Genomic DNA, 20,254 nt, shown 5'->3' on the forward strand with positions numbered 1-20,254 from the left:
ACTCCCATTTATGGGAGGTTAGGATCAATCCCAATTCTCAGCTATTTGTTGAATCTTTAATGCTCTTTTTCGAGAGCAGAGTTCTTTGGTGAAGGGCAGTATCCTAATAAGGCTGCTTTAATGGCACAGATGTTAAAGGGGTATAAATAAAAATCCTCTGTGAAAAATAAAGAGTGAAACAAGAAAGGCAGGTTTCACGTGGTCATTGTGTTTGTCTGGCTTGAAAAAAACTGTTTTGAGAAGGTCTTCTTTCTTCCCTGGAGGATGGCTTTACGTCTTTCACAGATCGTCCTGCTGTCTCAGAGCTGATCCATGGCATTACCCCACACACCCTCCACCCTGTCAGGCCAAAGAAAAGCTGTTCCTTTTGGAAAGATTGAGAGCGCATCCTCAGGGAGGGGTCCACATCCAGCTCTCTGGGTAGTGCTGCATTGGGAGCAGATGGAGAAGACTTGCCACAATTTAAGCAAACTGCTACTTTAGGAACAACTTCACTGGGAGAGGAAAAGTAGTCAAGTGGCACCAAGGTAAAGAGGGAGCCGAAAGATGTGTCCAGCCATGTCCTCCCATGGGTCTCCAGACCAACACCTCATGTCTGACTTTTCTACCTCCTTTACTTACTGCTAAAAAGGTCCCCACCTTATTTTCCACCTCAGCCCACTTCTCAGACCAGCAGCATCTGCATCTCACCATTTTGCACTCCACCTTTCCCTCCTCTGAGCCAGATGGCCCCATACCACCTTGCATCTCAGCAGCCAAGATAAATCCCCTGCCTCCCTAGTTATATCAGCCTCAATCACATCCCCTCTTGTGCTCTCACAAGCATCCCCTTCACTACTTTCTCCTGAGTACCCAGCATGAACAGACAGCTTGTATTGTCACAGCACTTCCCAGGTGTGCATCAATAAGAGCATCTTCATCCCTTCTAGATCCTTCAACCCATCACCTTCCCCTGCTTGCTTTCCCTCGGAAAGCCCTTTCCACGTCTCTCTGCTCAGCAACCCAGCGGGAACAGATCTGCCTCTGGCAAACAAAACACTTCAGGCAGGTCTCCACTTGGTGACTGCTCCCTTGGCCCTGTTGCCAATAAAGGAGCTGGGTCACAGCCGCGAGCCTCACACTGAAGATAGTCACGTGTTCTTGCCACCCCTCTCCATATGCCTGTGCCTTTCTGGTTGCATTACGCCTTATGTTGTTTCTTGTCTGATTCTAAACGTAGGCTCTTCTGTAGCCGGGAGCATCCTGTGCAGCATCTGCACTCTGCTCCGCATGATGCTCCCTCCTCTGCGCCCTGCTCCAGGGTGCAGGGGCCAACAGAGAGGGCGAAAGCAAGGAGGGGGAAAGAGAAAAAAAAAAAAAAAGTGAGTCAGGAATTGCAAAAGAGAGGTGGCAGTAACAGGCAATGAGGGAGAGATGGCATCCACTACAGAAAGAAGATCAAGGATGCCAGAACCAAGTGCAGGTACCCACACGCAGATGGGAGCTGGCAGCAGCCCTGCCGAGCCGCTCGGATTTGATCAAAACATCAACTTGTGCAGATTCAATCATCTGAATGGAAAAAACAGCGCTCGCTTCTCCTGGGGTGACGACAAGCAGGATGCAAAGGCAACGTTGCCCACCAAGGCAAGAGCCCAGTGCCTCCTGCAGCTCCCCAGCCACAAGGCCTCTCCTCCCATCTCTGCCCCGCAGGCAGCTGGATTCAAAATCCCTTCTCTCCACCCAGGGTCCGGGCCCAGCCCTGCCAAGAGACCCCCCACCCCTCCAAAATGAGAGGGACCCAAAGCAAGGTAGCATGGCTAGAGCAGCCTCTCTCCAGGTTGGAAGCACACTGTGTTGACACAGGAAAGGAGAAGAAAGGTGGCCCTTCGCTTTCCCAGGAAGGGGCAGAGCCTGGCTTTGCGAACACCACACAAGTCAGGAAGAACGCAAAGAAAAGTCAGCAGCCCAAGCAAGGCCAAGCAAAGCCCTTGACCCCTCTTCGCTCTCAGAAGTGAGAGACAGCACTGTTGACTTTGGCCTTGGACCATCCTCATTGCCCTGAGCTTACAAAGAAAACAACTCTGCCAAACCTGATCTAGTCAGTGCACACACCCACCACATCCCCTTCCACTCCCACCCCCGGGCAGTACACCAGGCTCAATTACTGTGCACCCAGATCCATCAGCATCTCTCCCATGCAAGCCATTTCCATGATAACTGCCTTTTCTCACCCATCCTTGTAAGCATGGATGAGGAGCTGAGACACTGGGATGAGCCTTCACTACAGATTAACCTACACATTGTCCTCGGCAACAACAGCAACACAAGTGCCAGACATCTGTCCTTGCAGCATGACAGGCTTCAAACAGATACTTCCCTGCGTTGCCAAGAGGACCTTTGGGGAGATGATATGAGCCGTTCTCCCCTGCCTTAGCCTGGGAAGCTGCCCCCGGCCCCCAGTCGCTGCTCAGCACTTCCCCGGTTGCATTCCCAGAGAAAAGCAAGGAGGGAAAAATCGTTCTCCTCTGCAGACTGACAGAGATGGGCGCTGCCATACGAACCACTGGCTTCAGGGGAGAGACCAGCCCCAGAGACGGGCAGCTGCATCCCAAGGGGCAGCAGGACTCCTCATTCCCCCACAGGGCTTTGCATACCTGGTGCCAGCCAAGACGGACAGATTTGCCCCGTGGCTGAACTGGGATCTCCGAAGCGGTGCCCAAGGACGGAAGGGGAGATCGGCTCTCCGTCAGAGTGGACAAGGGAGCCTCCCAGCCCCAAGAAAGCGCTGCCACGACGCAGGCTGGCACAGAGCTGCCCAGGTGGCTCTGGCGTTTCCCTCCAAATCAGGAGAGCCTTCAGCCGAACGGCACTCTCGGGAAGATGCTGCCTCCACGAGCCTTCGAGACAGGGCTGCTTTTGTTTACGGGCCGCTGGCAATGGCGCTGTGTGCCCCGCATCCCTCCCCCAGCCAGGAGCAGGCTCCAAGAAAGGAAATTACACGAGCCAGAAGGTTTGATGGAATGAGCCCATTGGGCGGCTTGAAGATAGCTATTAATGGAGAGCTTTCTCTAATTGCTTTTGTATAATCTGGGGCTGCTAGGCAGAACTGGGTAATAAATGAAATCCAATTACATTTTCTCTCAGTATTTATTTTATTAAGTAGAATTCATCAGCTGATGAAGGGCCCCTCGAGGTAATGGCTCATGACCTAGTGGAAGGCACTTTTATATTATTATTATTATTTTCCCCACTTGGGGAAGCAGATAATTCAGTTCTCCCCAGCAAACACAGATTACTCCCCCTGCATCGTGATAACAGCCACAGGTCCCAAGGACAGGAATGATCCTGCAGGGTGCTTGCAGGACACCCGGCACCCGTGCTGTCCTTTCCAATAGCTCCAAGCAGGACCTCTGCTGAAGTCCTGCTGAATACAACTTGTGATCAAACCTCAGTTTAAGAGTGCCAGCCCAAATTAAGACTGATTGACAGTGCACAATTTGCATGATGTATTCCAAATTTCTCCTCCCTTAAGAAGCAGTAGGGATTATCTCCACTGGGGATGGAGCAAGACTCAGAAGAGAGAAAACCACATTCTAGAAAGACTCAGCTCCCTCATCTCACAGACAGATGAGCTATTATCACCAGATTTGGGGTGAGGAAGAAGCTCTCCCCCAAACTGGATGAGACATTCAGAAACATTTGCCTTTCCTGTAGTGCCAGCATCACCTCTCAGCCTGCTCCTGCTACCCTGGAGGCCACGATTTGGTGCCAGCACAGCTTTCCCTCAGCAAGGTCTCCGTGTGACAGCCCAGGCTCCAGGCAGCATCTCCACAGGAAGGGAAGATTGCCACAGCGCAAGCCAGATCCCACTTCTCCCCACGGCGAAGGGCTGCTTGGAAGCAGGCTGGCGTTTGCTTCGTAATCACTGGGTACATGTCAGGATTCCTGTCTTTTAGCCTGTCGGAGCATGCAGTGACAGCTCCTCTGCCACGAGCGGGCAGGATACCGCCGGGATCTTTCACTCAGCTGTTCAGCTTTTCTCCACACCTCTTCTCATCCAGCGTATTGACGGATCTCCCCCCACCAAATCCAGCCCCAACAGTAGCAGCTTGCCCAGCTCTCACTGCCATCTCTTCATCCAAGCAATTTATCACCTGCCAGTGAGCGCTCGTTACAGACGACAGACTCCAGTGCCCATTAATTAATGGGAAATACTTAGAGAGGCACATACATGCGCACAAATCTGTCTGAGCAATTTCCTATGGCACCTGCCGCTGGCGTATCCAAGCGTTGGAACAGCAAACACAGCCTCTGGGAGCTGGGGCAGAGGCAGCGAGCAGCAGCCAGACAGCAAAGCAAAGGAAGAGGAATCAGCATCAACGGGGGGGGACAACGACAAAACAAAAAAACCCCTAGCTGTGGAGGTGGTAGGGAGGATAGTTTGTTTTTTCCCCCCTCCGAGTTAGTAAGAAGCTGTTCAGTTTACGGGAGGAGAAGAGACTGTGATTCAAGAACGTGGGCACAGCTGTGCCCAGCTGCTGGGGTTTCAGGCTAAGGCCACTCAGGGGAGCACATCCAACAGGCTTCCCTGCTCTTTAGTTGCAAAAACACCTAACGCTTCCTAAACTCACACAGGGAAGATGTTGTCTTTGGCTACTACACTCCCCCCAAAGCGTTTCAGGGGTCCAGCAAGGCAGGAACCCCGTCTGGAGACGGTCATCTGACCGGCCAGCAAGCAAACCCAACAGCGCGAGAGCTGCCCCCTTCTCAGGGTTACACAGCCCAGCCCCCAGCTGAACGGTGCCGAACAAAACTCGGCGAGCGGCTGAGCCTTCATACCGCTGGGCGAACTAAAAATAAATTAAATAAGAGTTCACACAGAGCCAGGTCAGCGCTTAAGAAGCACCACGTTTCTCCACTTCACTGCAGAAGCCAGACGCAGAGGGCGAGGAGAAGGGCTCGCAGAGGGATGTTCTGAAACTCGTCTGGCTTTTTTGATTTGGGAAGAAAACCTAACGCCGGCTTCAAATGAGAGCTAAATGTTGTGTCTAAAGCGAGTGCTTGTTCTTTTTCACAAGTGGATTTTCACTTTGCTCAGCTGAGGCTATTTGCCAAACAACACAAAACACAAGTTATTCCCATCGATCCAAAACTTTTTTTTTTTTTTTTTTAAGACCAGATAAGCCATTCATCTGAAAATTTTAGTTTCTCATAAAGCAGAGATGGGCTATATGCTCACAGCAGCCCAGGCAAGATTTATGCCCAAATGACTACTCCTGAGTAACAGACAGACCAGATTCATAGTGAAATGCATCATCAATAAATCAGTCAATCACTCCTCCCACCCTCAGTGCGGGGCTGAAGTCTCGGGCAACTACTCAGCACTTTGTCAACCTTTATTCTGCCAAAGCCTGGCTAAGAGACCTCAGGATTTAGCCTATCGATTGCTTACTATTGTTTATGATGGCCTGTGTATGTTAGAGATGCTCCCTTCAAGCAAGATTAAATACCTGACTTACGGCATTGAGATTCAGAGGAAATTATCTTTCACTAGCACAGGAATATACAAGCAAAACTGCCTTATGCCAAGGTGCAAGGACACCATGAACCCGTCCCTGCCTCGTCTTTCTCTGCTACCCTGGCCCCATCTGCAAGGCCGGCACACAACTGCTTGCTCTCCATCAGGCTGGTGCAGCAAGCCCCAAGGCTGCAGTATGTTTTCCTGCTAGTTAAATGCAATTTTGTCTGTAGCTCTGGAACCTCTGCATTTCTCCGCTCCTCCCGGAGCGTTTTGTTGCCAGAACAATGGAGTGACGGCTTTCCGACAGCTTTGAGTGGCATCCCCAATACCTCACCCATCTCGAGCCTTTCAGCTTTTGCATTCGTTTGAAGTTAAGCTGATCCAACTGGGGCGAGTGGGCGCCGACGGAGCCACTCAACCGAAGCCAACGTATGCCGCAGGAAGACCGCCGCAGACGCTCAGCTGCAGAACAGACGCCCACCCAGCCAAAGGCCAATGCTTGTCCCCCAGCTTTCCCCCCAACCCCACCGTACAGTAAAGTATCAATATAGATAGGCATAAGTGACCACCCTGTCCCACTAAAGGGCAAATCAGGGCATGTCCCCCCTCTACTCCCTGCCATGACGCGTGCAAATACAGCAGCTATTTGCAAGGCAGAGCATCTCATGTTAGCAGTTTGAATGCCACCCCCCACCGCACCTCCTTCCCTCTGTCAACTGCACAGGAAAAAATAAATAAATGAAAAATAATCAATGCTACTAGCCTTGTGCCTCCAAATCACACCGAAGCCCACTGTTTGCACACAGCCAGGAGATGGCACGGCCAGCCCTCCAGCACGCAGGCAGAGCACTAAAAACCTCCACCGAGCAAACAGGCTGCAAAACTTTCTCCTGGGATTGCTGGTGCTCCTGAGATTTGCCCAGAGGGGCTACGACTTCAGCACTGCTGATGCTTCATCCGCGATAAGCAGCCTCGGGCGGAAGAGAGGTTTGTCAAAACAAACATCCTTCAACTCTGTGTGCTTGAGGTTTGGTTCCCATCTCAGCGGGGGCTGGGTCAGTTTGCTCTACAGGACATGGGTCGCTTGAGGTCTTTGCTATTTGCTTGCGCCAAGCCAAGCGCAGGGACCCTGAAGCGCCCTTACTGCGGTTTAAGTAGTAACTAGGGATGAAGGGCACCGAGAAGGAAAATGCAATCTCACTTGAAGGAGCCCGCTTGCCCCTGCATCTTCTTCCCTTGACAGAGGGCTTCTCCCTGCTGATGCTGCCACGACACCCCAAGGGGAAAAAGTCCTCAGCAATGGAAAAAAAAGAGTTTTTAATTCCACCAGAAAAACTCAACCTGCAGAGGCATGCAAGCGAGTCTGGAGGAAAACCTAATGTTCACAGCACTAAGGGCAGATGGAGGCCGGACCACCAGCCACCTTGCCTTTGCTACGCGGCTGCTCCCCAACCACGCTGGAAACACGGGCACACGTGCAGCGGAGATCAGCGCAGCTCCCACCCATTTCCCAGGCTTCACCCACACAGCTCGCTGCGACGCAAGCGGGTTTCTGACGCACAGCCTGCCCCCCCTCCTTGCTTTATTTCTGCCTCCTGCCCGACCTCCCCCTCTCCTCTGGGTACTTTTCCTGCTGCTGTTCGTTCCTGTCCTTTACAGCTCTGCCTGCTGTCACTTGCATAACCTTGCCCGTTTGGTAATTTGTGGCAATAAAGTGTCACTGTGGGGGAAAAAATACAGCATCCCAGCAGCACATAAATCTCTGATCCATAAATTGTGCAGTCCCCACATGTGTGGCCCTCTTTTTTTTAATGCAAGTGCAACAATTTAGGGCAAGGGGAAGAGAGAAGAGCGAGCAATATGTGATCTTACTGAAGAGCAGCATCGAACCATCCTTGTTAGGGGCTGTAACGGATGCCGAGTGGCAGGCATGTGCCTTAAATTGCATTGGAGTAGCGGGGCCTCGGTGGAGGCTTCCTACAGCCATTCAGCAATTAGAAAAAGAGGCTCACCCTAGAGGGAAAAAAATAATAAAATAAAGAGGCTGCCAAGATGTGCCATCAACGCTGCAGTCTCCCTTCCTGATAAACAGCCTTGCTGCTGCCCTTCCCACTTTCCCTCTCACTGCTCTCATCGCAAGAGGGATGCCCATGCAAGGGGACCCACACTGCCCCTCTTGAAACAGTTATTTCTTTTAATTGGAAAACACTGCTTGCCTCCATTAGAGAGCTCTCATTTCCCAAATGATCATCTCGATCACACTGCAGCTCTGGAGTAGAAAAACACTCATGCTCTCCCCAAGGATCTCAGCCCAGACATCTCCCCAGCCACTTCTAAGCTACCTATCCCAATAACACCCCGTTACCTCTCCAGCACCCATGGGGCAGGGACAACTGCCCACCAGATTTGACAGGGCCATGCCAGAGGCTGCTCTGGTTAGGCTGGCACAGCCAGCTGTTCAGAGCCACTGCTGATCCTGGGCCAGCCCTAAGAAGTCACCTCCCTCCATCACTCCTGCTGCCTCTCCCCAGGGAGCTCTGGCTCCTGTGCCAGCCCCAGCAGGCAGCTCCTTGCACGCACACACACACAGAGCTTCCTTGGCATGCTAGGGTCTCATCCACTATCCATCATACCAAATAGTAGAAAGGCTTTGCATTAAAGCCCTGTCCTGACATTGACATCTTTCTTGACATCCATGGCCCACCTGAGCAGCTAAGTAACATGCCTATGAATATAAACAAGCACATTCACTAGACAGATAGCTTGGGAAAGTGTCATTGCCAGTTGAAAGCCCATATGTGGTTTTGTAACAAAGGTATTTGCTTCCTGTCTCACCCACTCGTCAAAGGAGTATATTGGCAACAGTGAGCAGCTCCCTGGAGGCGGACTAAAACTAGGCGGAGAGCAAAGGACGCTTGGGTCGTTCTGCAGAAACAGTGCAGGCGAACACAGGATAGGCACCACGCGGAGGAGAAGTCTCCCCTTCCTGTAGGCTCAGGAATGGTTGGCAGCCTCAGCCCAGGAGAAGCAGCCATGCAACTATTGTGCAAATGATCAAGAGGACACATGTTTAAAATAGAAAAAACAAAACAAAAACACCCCCACACAACCCAAAATACTCCACCCACTGCCAGGGCATGATAAGGCTAGGACATATGGGCACCCACCACATGCCAATGTGGGTGCTGGCAGACAGCAAGCTGGACCTGAGCCAGCAGCATGCCCTGGCAGCAGAGGGGGCCCAAAGGCATCTTGGGCTGCATGAACGACAGCCCAGCTGCTAAGGGAAGCGATCATCCCTCTTTACTTGGCGCTCATTAGACCACATCTAGACCCTGCTCCCAGTTTTGGAGTTCCTAATACAAGACAGACATTTCATGAACTAGAGCAAGTTGAGCAGAGGCCACCAAGATGGTCGAGGAGAGAATTACTGAGCAGAATGAGCCAGGCTCTTCTCAGCAGGAATAAGTTTTAAACAAGAGAGGTTCCCACTGCACGTAAGAAGCAGCTTCTTCCCCACAAGGGCACTCAAACACTGGAACAGGGACCCAGAGAGGTCATGCCATCTCTCTCCTTAAAGGCTTTCAGGACCAGATGGATAGAGCCCTGAGAGACCATGTATGACCTCAACCTCCTGTTCAGAGGTTGGCTCTGGACTAGAGGACCTCCAGAGGTCTGCATCTGCAATGCCACTTCAGGACAGAGCTTCCCTGGATCATAAGCAAGGAAGATTTTTCTTTAGCAATGACACTCAAAACTAGGCAGAATGAAGCAACTCCTCCCCTTCTGTCCTACTCCCATCCGCAAATTCATGACTCTCAGGACAGAGCAACATAAGGAAGGACACCAAGATAACTTTACCAAATGATCATGAGTGTTCCTTTAAGCTGACTGTTGCTAAGTCATTTCATTGTGTCCTCTCCACCTTCCCCTCAAAACCCACACACTCACTGGAGATATGCATGAACATACACTGCAAGACCTGTGCTGACCTGACACCAGACAGCTCCAAAACAGCAGTTTGCATGGCTGATGCTCCTTCAAATGCCTGGATGGGTAGGGAGGCACAACTACAGGGCACACTGCACTGGGTATTATCACAACACTGAAAACATCAGCAAAGGCATAAATATAAAACTTTCTCCCTTCAGGTCTGGTGCAACAGCTCAGACTCAGATCCCCACCCATATCAATCCATAAGGGAAGCCCAAAGGTTCTGGGCTGGGCCCATTGTAGCCCTTTTGATTCAGCAACACCTTGGGAAATTTTGGGACTGGGCCAACATGAGGCTCAACAGAAGTGCAAATTCAGCACTGGGATGGAATAACCCCAGGCACTGGTCTAGGCTGGGAGCCGATTGCAGAGCAGCAGTGCTGCTGGAAAGGACCTGGGTGTTACTGTGGGTATTGACCAGGAGACAGCAGTGCTCTTCCACTACAAATAAAGTGGACCACATCCTGTTTAGGAGAAGTGTGGCTAACAAATACCGGCTAATGAGGCTACCATGTCCACCTACAGGCACTCAGTTCAAGAAGGATGTGGACAAGCTAAACAGGGTCCACGGGAGCACAACCAAAATAGTCTGGGTCCTGAGGCACGTGTCCTGCGAGGAGAGGCAGAGGGTGCTGAGTATGTCTGGTTCAGCAAAGATGGGGCTAAGGGGGATCTAATTACAGCCTACAGCTATCCGAAGGGGAGTTAAAAGAGCCAACTCTTACAAGAAGCAATATGACTATGGCCACAGGTTGCCACTTGGGAGGTTTAGGGTGAACAGCAGGAAAACCTCTTCCCCAGGAGGGTGGCACAGCCCAGGGCCAGGTATCCCAAAAGGTGGAGGACATCCATCCTTGAGTTGTCCATATTCAGCTAAACAGCCAGACTAACCCAATATAGTGGTGGTGATACTCCTGCTCTGAACTAGACACCTCCAAGGTCCCTTCCCACCAGCACTCTTGTGAAGATCTGTGTCTACAAGGATGCAAGAACAGCATGAGAGATTAGTGTTCAGACCTTGGTCACTGATTTCCTGAGCACCTACAATACACCTCATCCACCTCATTCTTCCCATCTATTAACATAGATCCCTACTTTGGGGGAAGGGCAAAGCCCATGAGCAACTGAGACACCCAGAAGCAGTACTGCTGTGGGCTGTATCTGGAGTGAACGCACCTAAGGCAGAAGGTAAAGCTGATTCCCCTTCCCACTCAGGGAAACACTGCTAGACATGCAAAAAAATTGCATAACCAAGTGACAGCAGCAGAGCTTTGGCAAGACATCTGTCCATCTATAAATAGAGCTCAACTATGTGTCCTTATAGTAGGGCTTTGATGCATTTGGGGAGAGCATTTTTCCCCCTCTGCTGAGTCCCAGGCAGCACAGATAATGGTCTTGAATCGATCCAACTTGAGTATTACTAAACTTCCTACTACCATGGCAGCACGCCAGACTCAAAGAGGACAAGAGAACATGTATCTCTTCAGAGCCAACCACAAGGAGCAGGCAGAAAATTGCTTTAGATTTAAAAAAAAAATAGGTGCTTTATGCAGATTTGTAGATCAATCTACAACATTTTTTAGAGGTTTAAAAAAGTCAATAGAAACAAGATATATCATTGCTGCACAAGAACCCAAGAAGTTGCATTTCTATTTATGCTGCTACTAGCACTCTGCCCGCTACCTCATTTTCCTCCTGTTCCCTGCTGGGGTCCCACATTACTAATTTTCCAAAAGCAAAGTCAGCACTAGAGGCTCCCTCCGTCCCACCGCGGTTCATGGCCCCTTCAGCTGGGTCAGGGCAGCTTGCCCCAGGGCTGGTACACCCTGAGAGCGTCACAGCTGCATCTCGTGCCCCGCTTGCTTCTGTGGCAGACCCCTCACCAGCCCCCTGCCCACCAAGCCTTGCTCCCTCCCCGAGTCCTGCCGCAGAGCACAGCTTAGCATGGTCAGAGTTCCCCCACATGCGTACTTTTTTTCCTTCCTTAAATGAGCTACATGCCATGCCTTATTAAGCCAGACCTAAATCACTGCTGCCCCTTCCCAGATCCTCTGTAACGTGCCAGCCATTAAGCATGCAATTAGCCTACATTTACTAATCTGTAAAAGGCTCTTGCTGGCCATTCATCGCTCACCGGGGGGGACCGTGTGCCCCCCTCCAGCTGAACCCGTCTCTCTCGCTGTCTAATTAGCCCCTGGGAAGCTGATTCCGCGGGAACCAGCCACATCCATTTCCGATGGCACAGAAAGCATCTCCTCTCCCTGCTTCCGCCTGCTGCCCCAGCTCGGCAGGATAACAGGTGCCTTTGGACTGAAAAGGGGTCGCATGCCCTATATTAGGGGCAAATCCCCCTTTTGGCCAGCCCGGCTCATGCAACCCTCCTGCCCCAAACGGAGCTCAGCCTTTGGGCAAGTGGGTTGAGCCGCACCAAGGGTGGGAGGCAGAGACCAGCTTTCTGCCCTCTCAAGGATCCAAAATGCATGTGGAGCTGCTGCCCCGTCTCCCTGTTCATCCTTCTGCCAGGCTCAGGCTTTTCCGACAGCACGCAAGCGGAGCTGAGCTTCTACTCCTCCGCTGCCGTGTACAAGCAAGCACCAGGGGACGTATCATTCAGCAAAACCAAGGAGAGAAACAAGCAGCGTTAACCGTTAGCATGTGTGTAAGGAGACCCCTAATAAACTCTTTTTCCCCTTGCTCCCGTCTGCTTTGCTCTGGGCCACTAAATCCAATCCAGCAGAGCTCAGAGCTTGTAACGAAGCTGCGACACATTTGTCAGCTCCCTGGCTAGACCCATGGCTAATTTTACAACACTAATTTATCTCAGCTTATTATATCGCTTTCATTTCATCCCCCCGGATCCCATTACTGCCAGTGTACCTTGTAGCCAGTGTGTAGTGGTAATTGGTATTATTAGCGACATACCCGCCTAGAGCCGCTCTTTATTTGAGGAGGAATGAGGAATCGTACCAGCAGGCCGGTCTGCATCACGGATGGGAGAGGAACCGGCCAGGCAGCTGGGAAACCGAGGCAGTGGGAAGCAGCTCAAAACTTCAAGGAGCCTCCAAGGCAGCCGGCACATGCAGGGCCAAGCTCCTGTGGCATCGGCACAGGAATAAATACGGAGCAGCTTTTGCAGCGCCCACTTCTGCCCTTGCCAGTGCCTCAGAAGACGAGGACCTGGCCGTTCCAGGATGAACGGGGCTGCAAAACGCCCCTGGGAAACATGCGGTGGGGGAGAGCACAGCAGAGCTGTGGAGGGAGGAGACCCCCTCAGCACAGGCTGGGATTTCATGATGCTTTCTGACATTTTGGTGAACAGTTTCCCCTCTTCACAGTGTTGTTTTTTCTAAGATCAATGCAATTAAAACCATGCAATTCCAGCTAAGTAGGAGGCAACGTTAGGCAAACAGCGACAATTTCCATTTCAGACATCCTCGCCTGGCATTTAGGGACTTGTTAAGTTTCAATTCATCATTTTCATTTTCCAAGCACAGCACCACAGAGCACCGGCTGCCCCAGACCCCAGCAAGGCTGCAGCTGCCAGCATCCCCAGACAGGGCAGCCCTGCTCACCGGCACCTCCAGCGGGGTCCCCATGTCCTAGAGAAGATGACCCCAAACACCTCCAGAGGCGATGCTGCATCATCTCAGCCCCATACAAAGCATGGACGCAGCAAGTCCCAGAAGTGGGGCAACCCCCCCACCATGGTAGTCGCTTCCCAATGGGATAAGCTCACACATTGGGCAGTCCGTGTCCTCCTTGGGGGAACGGAGACACCAAAGCAAGGAGCAGTGTCTTGCCATATGCATGCAGTGCTGCACTTTTAATTAATAAACCCTGTCCTAGCCAAAAGACGCATTTGCTGCAGCACCACCGCAGCTAGGCAGCGCTGGGGACTGAGGCCAGGCTGACCGCAGCGAGCTCAAGGACCCCACAGCACGCACATCCCACCTGCCTGGGCTCTCAGCTCTGATGCGCACAGCGCACGGACCAAGAACAAACCAAATAAGCATTTTAATCCACCTCTTACCTCTCCACCAGTCCAGAGTCGTTGGGGCGTCCCCAATTTTTCATCAAACTCTGTGGGATTCTCCTTGCTGCTTGTGAGCGATTGACCCTTGCTGCTCAGAACTGCAACTTTCTTTAACAAAAAAGAAAAAAAGGAAAAAGAAAAAAACAACCTGTCAGGTTTTCAGGTGAAGCTCTTCATTTGCTTCATTTAAAAAAAAAAAAAAAAAAAAAACTGAAGGAGGGGGATCATCTCTGTTTTCCAGCCCTGACAGCTGGGGGTAACTAGTGTCAACATGCAGCTAGTCTGCATGAAAAGCCCTCTTGCATGAGTGTCACAGTCCAGCCCCAAAGCACGTATTCACTTAATTATTTTGATTTAGAAACATGAAAGGGGAGAGGGGAAAAAGACAAAACGAAAACAGCAGCTTAGGTCATCTCTGACCTCTTTAAAGGCAGACAACAACACTCCCTAGCCAAAACAGTGTAGTAACAGCAACAAGTCAACCCAGCACCAAGGCGTTTGCCCACAAGGTCTTGCACCAATTAAGCTTTAATCCTGCAAAGCCTCACACATCTCTTAAATCATACACAGAGGCCAACCCTGCTGGACCCAGGAGCATGAGGAAGAAAGAGCGTGTGTATGGCTTTGCAGCACAGACACTGAGGACTGTAAACTGGAGAGACTTTGTGCTGCACCCGACATGCAGCCAGGCGCAATGGAGCCCAAAGCATTACTGTAACCATCAGTGCCTTCGCCTAGAGCAGCAAATGTGCTTTTTGTGTTAGACAAACAAATTATCGGTCATATCAGAAGATCTGTGCTCATTACCTAGCTCTTGTGGCTTGAGTTGCTCCCTCACAAGTGCATGCACTTTTTAAACGCTTTGAAAAAAGTCTCATGGCTCTGCATTATTAACAGAGAGAAGGAGCCAAACTCCACGGGCTAGAGGAAAGTCTCAGCGTCGCTGCTGCGGAGACACTTTCCCAGCAGCGACTTCCAAGCCTGGAGCACAATGCTCTTTAATTAGTGCCCAACCAACGAGCTCTGCCAGTGCCCTCCGTGGGACCACGTCCAAAGCCCAGGCCAGGCCGTGGGGAGAAGCTAAACAAAGCAGAACCGCAAGCCCCCAGCCCACCCCCCAAAGACTTACAAAATATAAACAAGGCAAACTCCACTGGGCACCTGATTGAGAAGCCCTCATTTGCAAAGCGCCAGGAAATAATTAAAAAGTTTTCCCAGAGCTTAAAAGGAGGGAAACGGACCGTTTGTCACACCGGCAGCGCATGGCGTGATGCAATTTATCACGCTTGTCAGGTGTCAGCCACTGAAAAATCTAACTCCGGCTGCCCCAAGCTGAACACATGCAACGCACCATGCCTTGAAACACTCCACCAGGCATCCCGGAGCTGACAAGCAACCATCAAGGAAGAAGAGAGGGGGCTCCTCCCCACCCAGCCTCCCCTCCTCCTTCTGCAATGCCAGCACTTTCCTTAAAAAGGCTGGAAATTGCAGATAGAAACTCAGACGAGGCCAGGTTGGAAGCAAACGGTGAGGCTGGTTTGTTCCTGCCTGGGATCCCTCTCCTGCAGGCAGGGAAACAGTGGAGATGGGACCTTAGCGCCAGGCACCCTTCAGGGACATCCTCTGGTCAAGGTGTAAAGATGCAACTCTCGCAGGGGCAAGGAAGGACTGAGGCGTTATGTGGGGGACAACAGACCAACTCCTCAGGTCTCAGCTGAGACACATCCCTGGAGACCTGCTCATACCAAGAGCAGCGATGTCCCCTTCCACCTCTCCATGTCCCTTCAGCCTGTCCCAACAGGACAAACCACCCCGCTATGGGGTCCATGAGGCCAGCTTTTCCCATGGGAGTTGGATCTGCCTTTCAAGAGCCTGTGCAAAAACTCCAAGTCAGGGTCAAGCTCAGGGTTTGGAGGTGTTCAGCATGCCCAAAGCAGGTCTCCCACAGAAGAGCCTGGCTCAGAGCAAGAGCTACAACCCAGCCACACAGGTGGGAGATGTGCAGGCTGGACTACACCAAAAACAGGGGACAACCCCAACCATAGCTGGTGCAGGCTCACCGCAGAGCTATTTGTTGGCTATTGTTTTGGCTATTTTCTGAGCAGCAAGCTGAGTTATGAGGGACTGGCAACTGTCGTAATGCAAAAGCACTAGTTGTTTAAACAGGTCCCATTCCTGCAAAATCCGGAAGACCAGCACCTACCACATGCTGTAGCTTGCTTTGCAGTGAGGTTATGGTCTGCCAGGACCCAAACGAAGCTATTGGAAACAGGAGACGTTTAGCCAGGATCCCGCTGGGACTGTTCAAAGTATGAATCTGCTATAGCACAGCCACTGGCACCCAAATGTCCCTGCACCACTGATCCTTGAAGGCATGTGAGAACATGCACAAATGCCCCCAAAAGACAACAGGCAGCTCTGAAGAAGCTGGCTCCCATATCAGAGCTGCTGGGCCATGATGGCACATGATTCCCCATCCCCGAGATTAACCTGGCCCTACCTGGACACCCCTTGCCACAAGGCTTGGCAGCTTCCAGCCCGCATGGGGCATCTGTACACTACAGCAAAGGCTGATGGATTACTGAGCCACCTCTTGCAAAAGGAAAAAAAAAATAGCACAGAGCATTTGCCAAAAATCTTTTTCCCCAGTGACAGCGTAAATCAGGGATACTTCAATCAGGGATTGATGAGTTTTACTTGTGTCAACAGCAAAACACGCCAAGGCCCATGTTTTCCCAGCGGCAAGCCAAGCCTTGCAAGAGCTGGAGAGGAGGTTTTTGTCCTCATAGGGGCTTAAAGGAGTGCAGTTCCTGCTCTGGGAGCAGAACTCAATTCAGCTCTTGAAGACTTGAACTGTGACCGGCACCTCAACGCACACGCTATATATAATACACCCACGCAGCAGCATTTTTCAGAGGCTCACAGCTTGGCGCGGGGGTAGGTGGATTTGTGGCGTCAGCAGCAAGCAGATCCCCGACACCTGGCCGAAAACGTTGCTGACAACTATCAGACCCCGGTCTCACAGCGCAAAGGTACCAGATTTTCTTCAGCAAAACAACCACAAGAGGTTTTTTCAAGCCGGAGAGAAAATAATGCCTTTTTCTCCCCCAAACCACATTCTGAGAGCGGCTTAAAACCCTTTTCGCTAAAATTTTCCAAAAAAATTCAGCCGGAGGCAGAGACATGCAAAGTTTCAGTCCAAATGGTTAAAGGCTGGCATAGTTTCAAGCAACTGAAGACAGGGTCTTATAATCAGAAGTGTCAGGCGACCTTAATTATATTATTTCCTGAAGGAAATAGTTTTCCCTGCCGAAGTCCAGAAGTTATTAAAAAAAAAGAAATTGACCTCACTGGAACTGATCAACATGGAGACAAGAAGCCTGTGATGGATTTTTAAGGCAGTCAGTTCATGCATCTATAATTTGGGGGGGGGGGGGTCCCAGATTTTAGAGGACAGGTGCTCAGCATTTCTGGAAGAACCTGCTCCATGGAGACCTCCGTGGCCGGGAGCCAGCAAGCAGAGCCCCCCCAGCTCCGTCCGGCCTCCCCAAGCCCCCCGGGCGCTCAGGCAGGGGTGCCAAGCGCACTCACCCAGACTGCCCAAGGGTGCTTGCCTGCGCCTGCATCGATCGCCAGCGAAGAAAAACTGCCGTCTCCTTTGTAGCTGTCAGGAGCACACAGGCTTTTTGTCCGTCTCTTCCTCCGCGCCCATAAATAAAAGTGACAGCAACTTTATTTAGGACTTCTTCCAGTTAAGAGAGGGGAAAAGAAAAAGAAAAGAAGAGTGAAAAATGAATAGTAGCTCAGTGGCGAAGGCAAGGGAGGGCGGGAAGGATCCTGCAGGACTTGGCTCGGGCAGCCCTCGCTGCAGCAGGGCACTGGCCTCTCCGCTGCCTTTCCAGGGTCGTCGCACAACTGGCGGAAACCCCATCCCAAAGCTCGCTGCCTCCCCCAGCCCTGCGTCTCGTTTCCTCAGGATATCGGGATAAAAGCCCTGAACAGCCAGAAGGAGAAAGTCACCTGTTCTCCTCCACACAGGCGCAAAGCTCGTGCTTGTCACGCCACCGACAGCCCCCAAAACACAGCTTTTCCCCGTGCAGCTTGCAAACATGCAGGGTCCCCACCAGCGCCTGGGACTGCAGGAGGTCCCGGCTGCTGAGACAGCGACCTCCGAGGAGCCTTTTGTGGCTGAGGAAAGAGCTCCTTTCTTTAAAAAGCGTGAAAAGAAACTCAAAGCAAGAGAGGAGAAATGTGCACTGGGACAGAGCTGAGCGAGCTGGCTCCAAGCAACACTCGGGCGCTGCGGAGCACTCAGCCGAGACTACGGTGTCAAAGGTGTGATTTTGGAAGCAGGTCTCGCCCAGCTCCCGACAACATCTCCCAGCAGTACAGCACCTCGTGTATCACAACGGTATTGCAACAGACCAAACACACAAGCTTCTGCTCCAGCCTTCGTCCTGCTCATATCACGGCTAAGCTGGAGTTAGGGCACACTCAGGAATCCAGCCTTTTATTTCTCTACATGCTTGTAACAAGGAGGATTCATCACAGCAACATGGACTGCAGGGCTCAAGCAGTTTGGACTATGGGGCCAGCTCACAGATGAGGTTTTGGAGCAGAAAGCACAGAACAGTTCATCGCAAGACAATCTCTGCTTGTCCTGAGCGAGGCAAAAGCGCCACTGGCTCCAAACCTGTAAAAGGCACACCATCCTGGCGGGAGGGAGACACTGAATTTGGGCATGTGGAAGAGCTTAGGCCACCCTGGCCCAGCACTCCCACCAGCTGAACACGCACCCAGGCTATACAGATGGGCGCAGGACAATCTTGTGGGAAGAGACCCGTGGTCTGCAGTGACAGACACTTCACAGCCATAGCACAGGGGAGGCTCCCCAGGGACAGAGGCTCTGAGTGACCTCACGGGTTTCTTCCATCACTGCTTTCTTCGTCCCATGAGTCAGAGATTAACGACAGGCCATTTGTCAGCAACGGTGGCATCATCGCCAATCTCATTTCTGAGCAGACATCTGACCTCGCTTGCATCCCCGAGACCTGTGTTACCACATGATTCAGCCAGCCTCCTGACAGCTCCCAGGGGACATTAGCCTCAGTCCACCAAGGCAGCAGGAGATTGAGCTGCTGAACAAGCTGCTTCTGACTTGGGATGCACATGAACCCCTCAGCTGGGGGACGAGGGTGGTGAGGGGTCTCAGGGTCAGCTGCCTGCTCTACCTTCCTCCCAGCTTGCACTGAAGTAAGCAAAGTACTGAGCGTGGTCTCCCATGCTCAGCAAGGAATTAGATTATGAGATCAGTCCCCAAACAGGAAGACCCAGGGTAAAGCAGACATGCCCTAAAGAGGCTCATTTCCACTAACTTGCACCATCTTATGCTTTGGCCCAGTCTATTCCACTCTAAGAGACTCCACACTACCAAGCCAGCTTGGGGGCTTCAATTTGCAGTACCAGCTGTAGCATCCAGACCTTCTCCACAGACAGCCATAACCCAGGCTGAATTTCAACCCGGTTCTGCTCAACTAGGAGATCAGTTAATATCCAGACACAGATACACTCCTGCATATCTCTGAAGGGAGCTGGTACTTGTGTTCTGCAGAGTAGGCTAGCGATGCCATGGGGCAGGCACCCCTCTCCCCCAAACCAGAATATGTTGCTTATTTGCAGCATATTTGCTTTGCACAGAGGAAACATGTACAGGACATCTCCCACATGAGAGGGCCACAATGAGAGACAAGACACCCAGCAGGACAGCTCTTCAGCTGCACTGAGTCAAGCCCATCATATGCTCCCATGCTTCTCCTAAAAGGAAGGAATTAAAACAGCGTGGGACTGGAAAAGATGCACTTAGTTAAGATGATGTCTAGCAACAATGATTTCTTCATTAGAATAATGTGCCCAGAAAGCTTCATAAAAGGAGATATCACGTGACTGAAAGCTCTCCAGACCCTCATTTCACAGACCCAAAACACCAACCAAAAGTCTCTTGTAACAGCCAACTCTCAACTATTTAAAGTTGTTTTTTTCCTTCTCCTGAGGAGCTTTTGGGTTTGCAATTGAAACTACAATTCTTCTTAGTTTCTGGAGAAAAAACATTTTTCATTAACTTGAAGCAAATGGCATTTTTGCTTGTCAAAAACATTTGACACAATTCTGACAGACTCAGAAGATGAATAAGAGATTTAAACCCTTCTGCTTCAGAGCAGAAGAAAAAGCTGTCATCAGTCCCATCATCCCTCCTCTCCTGCAGACCACGCTCCCCACTCCAGCCCAGGGCTTCCAGGATGGCTCCCCAGGGCTGAGGGCAGGAGGGACGATAAACCCAGACCAGCCACACTGGTCTGTTCACACAAGGAAAATCCCGGATTACTAGCCAAGGGCATGGCCAGTCCTCCCAGCCTGTGTTATCTTACTGCAGCCTCCAAGTCTGGGCCAGACTCCTCCCAGCTAAACCAGCAAATAGATGGATCCTGGCAGCAGGGATGCAAGCTGCATTGATCACCTCGCTCTCCAGGCACCATCCGTATCCGATAACGGCATCGACCGGGAGGCTCTGGATGCTTTATTTCCTTGGCCACCCTGGCATCTGTGCTGCGGATTAGCAGCTGTCAAGCTCCCTTCACCATCAGGTGTGGCAGCAACGCAGCTACAGACACCGTGGAGAAACACAGAATGGTGTCAAAACCCATTTCAAAATCCTTCTATCCTATTCAATC

The 20,254-nt window shown here is 51.4% G+C and overlaps 1 protein-coding gene across 3 annotated transcripts in view; it reads right to left on the reverse strand.

Annotated features, from left to right (window-relative positions):
* Positions 1-20,254, reverse strand: part of CNTFR (ciliary neurotrophic factor receptor) — a 237,938-nt gene that overhangs the window by 170,110 nt on the left and 47,574 nt on the right. For 2 of the 3 annotated variants that reach the window (XM_067316141.1, XM_067316146.1), the window contains one exon: positions 13,524-13,634. The exons of the other annotated variant lie outside the window; for it this stretch is intronic. The gene's annotated coding sequence lies outside the window, so the exon portion shown is untranslated. The remainder of the gene's footprint in view (positions 1-13,523; positions 13,635-20,254) is intronic. 3 annotated transcript variants of the gene reach the window in all.

This window comes from Apteryx mantelli, chromosome Z (genome assembly GCF_036417845.1).
Source record: "Apteryx mantelli isolate bAptMan1 chromosome Z, bAptMan1.hap1, whole genome shotgun sequence".
NCBI classification, from domain to species: domain Eukaryota; kingdom Metazoa; phylum Chordata; class Aves; order Apterygiformes; family Apterygidae; genus Apteryx; species Apteryx mantelli.